This window comes from Octodon degus, unplaced genomic scaffold (assembly GCF_000260255.1).
Source record: "Octodon degus isolate 3935 unplaced genomic scaffold, OctDeg1.0 scaffold00028, whole genome shotgun sequence".
In the NCBI taxonomy this organism is placed as follows: Eukaryota; Metazoa; Chordata; class Mammalia; order Rodentia; family Octodontidae; genus Octodon; species Octodon degus.
Window position 1 is genome coordinate 1,410,757 of NW_004524604.1, and position 8,280 is coordinate 1,419,036.

The following is an 8,280-nucleotide window of genomic DNA, read 5'->3' on the forward strand; positions in this document are numbered from 1 at the left end:
AACTTAATTTTGGTTTCAGAAGATACAGTCCATTGTCACTGGATCCAAGACAGAAAGATCCTGGGTGAAGGACCTAGTGGAACAAGAACAGTACATGCACAGTAGCTGGGAAGCAGAACAGGGGAAGGGGTCAGGGAGGAAGTGGTGGAGGACCGTGTTCAACATTTTCAAATTAAAAACAATATTTTTAAAATTTCTATAAAATAATATTGCACCTTATTGATTTATGGCACAGTAGGTAAAATCTGTTTTGGAGTGCCAAATAATAAGCACCTTTATATCTACTAATCTGGGAGACTAGTCCTCCACATTAGTATCTGCACAGTGTAATTTCAAGGTTAGATCAAGCCATGCCCCATGATATGTGCTCGAACATCATCCTCTTGGTTAGGAGAATTTTCACTAAAACGCTTTTCCTTTAAGCAAAGTTCCTAGAAACACTTTTGAAAACTATAAAGTTGTTATGTAAGAGATATAAGTGATCAAAATATTAACACCCATAAGTATAGAAGGACTAGTAAGAGGTAGGCAGTCTCCAGGTGAGACAGGACAGGTAATTTCTGACTGTACAAAGCATCACTAAGGTCTACAGCCTGGCTGGGGTGTTGGGCTCCATGCTGAATGGCCTGCTAAGGTGATAGGAGGGGAAATGTCACAGCCAAAGAGCATGGGGGGCGGAGCTGATGCTTTTGTTTATTCTCTGTATTAGTCATTTTCCATCACCATAAAAAAAGTAAGTGAAATAATCAACATAGAAAGAGAAAAGGCTTGCTCTAGAGGTTCCCTCCCGTGGTCAGTTGGCCCATTGTCATGGGCCTGTGGTCACATCATACAGGAACTCTTGGCAGAGCAAAGTCACTCACTCATAGCAGAGACACAAAGGAGAATAATAAGGGCTGAAGACCCACAGTCCTCTTTGGGGTCCTGCTTCCAGTAACCCAGGACTCGCACCAGGATTTACCTTTCAAAGGTGCCAACATCTCTCAATAGTGCTATCCTGTGTTCCATGCCTTAAAGGCCTGGTCCACTGTGGGGCATTCAAGAGCAAAGCTACATCCCCATTTTGCTCACAGTCTGTTTTCACCTTCAATAGAATCTTTCTTCCTGGTCTCCACTGTAGCACAAAGTTTTGCAGGATTTCACTAGAAATACACAGGAAGTGTGAATAAAACCTATGGTGAATGTCTAAAGTTTTAAAATTTATTACAGTAAAAGACACATTGGCATTAATCCCCCTCAAAATATTTTTTGTTACATTGAACACATTCATTCTATCCTTCTTGCCACTTTCTAGGGCAACTTTGGAAGTCCTCTTTTATGAGTGTCTTTCCTGAATTATTTCAAAATGTTTATGTTTCATGGTCATTATTGATTTGGCGAAGAGACAGAGGTTACATAGAGTGAGACTGACTAAGATGAGGGCACACTATGATTTTCTTTATGAGCCTGTCTTTCTGTAGGATGAATCTTGGCAGCATCATTCATTGCATTTTCATACTTTGTGAAGACACTTAATGAAAGAGGACTTCTGGAACTGCTTCAGAAAGTGGTAATAGTGAAGGGAAGATATGTTCAAGGAAAGCAGGTATTTGGAAGAGAAGCCCTGATAATGTCTTTGACTGTATTTTTTAATTCAAGCTTTCCCCTTATATTTGGAATACACTTCATCTCTGTGCAACAACACACAGCTGAGGACCTGGTGTAGAGCTAAGCCTACCGGAAGTAGATCCTCCATCCCTTCTCTATATATTCCCATGTAGCTAAAATCTGCTTCAAACAGGCACTTTAATGTTGCTAATATCAGCCACTAACTAATTTCACAATTTTTCCTCTATGGAAATATTGCACAAAAATCCCATTTCTGTATTTTCTCTTTAAATTTTCACCATACCCCATGAGGTATTATTTACCTTCATGGTAAAGATGGAAAGCTAAGGCTAACGTGAGTCCAATCACTGGCATAAAGATACATAGAACATAAGTTGTATAGCACGTCCTCCTCCTCAGATCCCACCTAAATTAAGTAATATCTGACCAAATCTCTCCTTTGGAGGCAAACACGGTTGTTGAGGGTGTACTACAAGGAATTACATCCACGCAATGACCAGTCAGCATTCTGGGTCATGGTGACTTACATTCTGACAATGGAATCCTCCTCCAGGCCCTGAGTCCCATTCATCTTTACCTGAGCTGGAATGCAGGAATTCTACACTGGTGGAGTGGCGTCCTACCACTGCAACCACAACTGTACAGCACTTAGCCTAGTTAGAAATCCTTGGCCAATCTTAAAAACTACAGAAAAAGCTAGGAGTCTGCCAAACTAGATTAGTCATGGCCAGGGTTGTTCCAAATCGGCATCAGAATGATGGCAGTGACTAATCCTGTCTTCATCAAGAAACAAAACTTCTGACAAACCTACAAGCAAAATTTAGAAAGTTCACTATGCCTGCCAACTTCTAGGTTAGTTCTCAGGAAAAATGCAGTTTAAGTGTAGAGACAAAGAAAGAATGCAAAGAAGTCCTGGTTAGCTAAACTGTGCTAGCAAGCAATCCATCTTTTGATTGCTTTGTTTGCTAAATTCAGCTGGCAAAGATGCAGTGGGCAAAGGAGAGTGATGCCAAAGAGCTTCCTACTAGGCTCCATGGCCTTTCATCCTAGTTATCTTCTTGCTCTTGGGACTTTATCAGACAGATTAAAGAAGAGGCAAGGAGGCTCAGCCCTGGGATGAGAGCCATTTCACCTAGATATATAAAGAGCAAAACGGGTCTGTCCTGTTTACCTCCCTTACAGTGCAGTTTATTCTGGTCCCATAATACCTCAGCATTCTACAAACAACCAAACAGTACTGGGAAGTAAACAGCCCCACTGACCTCTTTGTTCCTTCACTTAAAAGTTTACGTCTCAACACAGAGAGCCAGGAGGATCTCTGATGCTTTCATGTGTCCTTGATTCCAGCCACAATTCCTGTTTCTGGGTGAAGGGAAGAGGGATATATTAAGCACCTTAGTGGGTTAATGGAAGTGGCCACTGCTCATCTGTAAGAAGTAGAATAGCCCATGAGAAAAATTAGGAGAAATTTTTAGATAACACCATCTGTTACAGTAGTCAGAGTTTTAAAGGTAATGGATTTAGTACAGGATACATTTATAGAATTAGTTTATAATATTCACCCACAAAGTCAAAAGTAGAAGAATGCAAGAGCCACATGCTAGAGCCCTGAAGAATCCAGCTTAGGGTCTGGCTCCCACGGCAATGTTCCACATGAGTCAAGCCCATGGTGATGCAAGTCCATACCAAGGTTATACACAAAGAAAGCCCAAAGGCCAGCAGAATGAGCTAGAAAGTCTATGTCAATGGGGGTGAAAGATCAGTGCCAAAAGACTGGTGAATCTGCACTGGAGCCAGGAAGTGATGCTCAAGTGTGGAGGACTACCTGGAAGATTCTCCTTGAAAAAAGAACAATATTTTCATGCATAGTCTAGTTTTAGTCTAGATCTAGACTCATAAATGGGTCTAATTTTAGTCTTCAGCATAGAGAGAGTAGTTTTTCCAGTACCATTTATTAAAGAAGCTATCCTTCTTCCAGTGAACATGTTTGGCCTCATTGTCAAAGATAAGATGGCTGAGCATGTTTGGAGCTGTCTGCATTTCTCATCTGTTCCACTGATCCTCAAGTCTGGGTTGTTTTGTTTTGTTTGTTTGTTGCCAGTACCTTGCAGATTTTATCATAGTAGCTTTGTATTATAATTTGAAGTCAGGAATTATGACTCCGGCTTTGCCTTTGTTGCCCAGAATTGCCTTTGCTATTCTACATCTCTTCTGGTCCCAAACGAATTTTAGTAATGTTTTCACTAATTCTGTTAGGTTGATTCCTCCTATCCAAGAGCAAGGTATAGCTTTTGTTTTTCTGATATCCTCTTCAATCTCCTTTTTCAGAGTACTATAATTTTCAATGTATGGATCTTGTACTACTTTTGGTAGATTGATTCCTAACTATTTCATTTTTTGGAAAGTAGATGCAAATTAAAATAATGCTAAGATTCCATCTCAGCCTACAAAGAGTGGCTATCATTGAAAAATCAACCAATAACAAAAGCTGGAAGGGTTGTGGGGGAGAAAGAACTCTTCTCCACTGTTGGTGGGAGTGCAAACTGGTGTAGTCACTCTGGAAATGAGCATGGAAATTCCTCAAAAAGTTACACCATCTGTTGTAATAGAGGACCCATTCAGCCCAGCTATTTCCCTTCTGGTTATCTTCCCAGAAGAATTTAAAACATAGTTGTACAGCATTATATATGAACCTATGTTTAAAGCAGTACCATTTATAATAGCTAAATCCTGGAAACAACCAAATTCCTGTCAACCAAAGAATACATTAAAAAAAAAAAGATGTGGTATTTTTGTACAATGGAGTACTCTTCATCTATAAAGGACAAACTTGAGACTTTTTAGGTAAACTGATACAACTCATGATCCTACTCATTAGTGAAATTAATCACTCACATGTATAAACATCATATTGTCTCCCTCATGTGAGAAACTGAAAGAGTAAATGAAATCTAAAATGTACAATAAATATTGTGAAATGGGAAGAAATTTTTAAAAAGGAAAAAGGAAGTAGGATGGGGAAAGGGGAAAGGAAGGAAGGTAAAAGAGAGAAAAATGCAAGTTAGTTTTACTATTAGTGTCTCTTAGTTCATAGAAAAAGAAGAGTTGTGCTTATATCTATGGAGACTTTTTAGGCCCATTCTTTGTACTCTGAGAAACTACTTCAAAGATAATATTATTCTTTTAAGATCTTACTATAAAATTTTGTTTTAATTTTTTCCATAAAATGAAAAAAGGTTCAGTATTGAGTAGTAGTTTGTGGTGGAATGGGATTTGCCGCTTTGTGATACTGTCACGTGTAGCCTAGTGCTAAATGTCTTCCTAGAGAGAACTCCTGCTTAGAAGTCTACCTAAAAGCAGAGAAGTGTTCTGTAGCTCAAAGAGATATGTGCTGCCTGAAATTCTTTCCTTGTTTTCAATAAAGTTGAATAAAGAAACAACAAATAAGAGAACAATTGTCTCCATTGTGGCTAAACCTGGACCTATTTCCATGTATTAATGTGTACAAAGCTGGCTAGGACTTTTCCTTAATCCCTCCACTGACTTTAAGCAATGCAAACAGCCCTAGCAGAGGTGCTGACATGTGTCCTTAAAGACATGCTACAGGTCAGTGAAGCCCCACATACAGCTCCCAAATAACACGTGGGAGCCAAGCCATGTGTAGCCATGCTGAAGGCTGAGATCAAGCCTCAAAATAAAAGGCTATGACTTCTCAGGGCATAAAAAATTACATATCAGAACTGTAGTCCCTAGAACATTAGATACTACCTGGTGCTTGGAATAGCATTATGTAGATATCTCTCTCTCTCTCTCTCTCTCTCTCTCTCTCTCTCTCTCTCTCTCTCTTATTCTAGGCCTCCCACCAAGCCCAGCTCAAGACACTCAGTACTTTCCACCATTTGTACAGTCAATCAGCGCCAGGCCACTCTCCTCTTTACAAATTAATAAAACCTTGGTTTGGCCCTGAGTCAAGGCCTTTGTTTTGGTTAACTCTCCTACTAGCTAGACTTAGGCCCCCTTGGCTCCCCAGAACAACAAATATGCCTTTGTGTCTTTACTCTCACCATGTGTTGCACTGGAAATGATAGATTGGAATTGACTTATTAAAACTACAATAACTGTTCCATGGGATTACAAATGTGGATTTTACTGGACTTGGACAAGGTCTAGAGGGGCTTTCCATTCTCAAGGTAGAGACAGAGCTGCCCTGAAGAGAAGAGCAGCCAGGCCTAGGAACAATGAAGACCCAACTTCCTTTGACAACAATGGAGTTCATGTGAGGAAAACCAGCCAAGGCAAGCAATCCCCAGAAAAACCCACCGTGTGCAATCTCCCCAACCTGTTCTCCTTGTTTGTCATTTTTAGCAACAATTCTCAGGTGGACCCTCCATATCCAGAAACTGAATATGACTCAGTTCAGCTGGGTGTTCCTACTCAAATTGACCATTAATCAATCCACCAACCACACCATCTTACATGTGTTGTCATAAATAAGAAAAGCTAACTTAAAAATTAAGTGAAGAGAATGACACACAATTGTCTTGAAATTTAATTCTTCAGTAAGGGTGAAGTTTCAGTTCAAACCTTAGCACTATAAACAAGGGTCTCCTTCTAGCAGTAGCTTGCCAAATAAATGTATTTTTAAATTTTTTTATTATTTTTATTTAGAAACAAATAGCAATGAGACAATTTCAAAACCGGTTAGTAGGACAGTTTCAATAATTAATACATTGTGTATTGTTGTCTTTGTAGTGGTTATTCATAGTACAAGATGCAGACATGATATCTTGCCCAAGTACTATTAGTACAAATCTTTCTTCTAATTGAATTATGAGAAAATAGCTGTATATTATCCTAACTATTTTGTATATATAGATACAAAATGGTCCTTCATTTGTAGCCCCCTTTTTTTGTTTAGTTTTAACAGAGATGGATATTTGCCAAATAAATGTTACCAAGTTTTGGAGTGCTGGAGTCTTGGTTTCCAGAACTTGTGGAAGAATTGAAGAAAGCAATCCAAAATGATGGCAAAGCTTTTTTGAACAATTGAAAGTGAGGGTAAGGGAAAAACTGGCTCTGCAGAGTGAGTTTGAGACAAAGGAAAAAACAAAAGTCAAAATTAAAGTACGGCCTAGAGGACAGAGGGTGGGCTACTATGAAGAGGCACAATTGCTAGCTCTCCATGGTATCTTTGACCTTTAATTCCTTGTGTATATTACAAGAACCCATGAGAACGTGCACATATGGGGCCTGAGCATCATTTGGCATGTGTGTCCTGAACTCTTGTAATTAAAAGGTCCCACTTGCTTTCTCAGCCAACTGTGCCACGCCCTATCTCAGCACTGCTGTTTACCACCTGTGGTACCCTGGAAAAGTTATTTAATCTTCCTCAAACCAAATTTTCACATTTGCAAATTAAAAATTATAGCAGAAAGTATTCATAGGATCCTTGTGGGGCTTAAATAGGAGATGCACATGCATGCAGTATAAGGCCAGCACGTACTAAAGCATTGAGTTTTGACTATACGATGATATTGAGGATAGCCTCAAAGTTATAGACAAACCTGATACTGTTGTAGCAATCATGGGAACAAGGCATTAGGAAAAAGCAGACATTTAGAAGAAGTAGATATTTACACAGTTGTGAGATTTTTGAGTCCCAGAAGTAGACATTATGGAGGCTAGTGGAAAGTGTTAAGACTGAGATCAAAAGGCAGACGCAGAGACCAAGCATAAACATTATTTTTTTATTTTATTTTATTTTTTTAATTTTTTGATAGATTGCAAATTGAAAATAAATTATTTACAAACATAAATGAATATACAATAAAAACTGTCCAAAATAAAAATGAAGAATTTACAGATCAGTCATAATAGTTGGCTCTGTCAAAACCAAGAAACTTACATTCATATAATTAGAATTCTCAAAGTAGAAAGGAGTAGGCAAAAAAATTTAAAGACATAAAATTTCTGAATTTAATTCAACTTATAATACCACATTTCCAAGAAAAATGAAACTTTTGCAAAGACATTTAAATAAAATCATACCAAGATATACAAAAATGAAATTGTCCAAAAGGCATAAACATTATTGTGGAAGCAGTTCATAGGCAGCTGGCCAGATACACAATGTCTTCTTCACCCATGTACACTAATAGCAAATGGGCAGGTCAAGAACAGTTTCACTTCCTCTTGCCCCTGTGTTCCAGTTAGTCAAATATATACTGAACACTGCCTTTGAAGCAGACCTTAAGATAGACAGAGCTGGTGTTACCCAAATGGACGCACATCAGATGTGAGGGTTCCCCATGTGTCATATCTTCATCCTGAGTGTGGGCAAGGCAAGCACTGTTGTTCACCTTAGCAAGCTCCACAGGCCACACAGGTAGGGAGGGTCACTTCAGTTCAGAGTAGTGGTGCCGTGTCCATCTCTTCCTCATTGTAATGAAGCACTAGAGGCAGTGACCTTGGTGGGAGAACAGAGATCCATTTGGCTTTCAGTCCTGGCTGCCTCATGCAAGCCCAAGAGACCCCATAACTCCGGGCCTCTGGTGAAGGCAGCACATACTGGTAAGCAAGACACTTTCTTGCTTGCCAGGAAGCAGATGGAATGGATAGACCAGAGCACCCAAAAAGCCAAGGACCTCTGGTCAGACCCAACCTCCTAGAGGA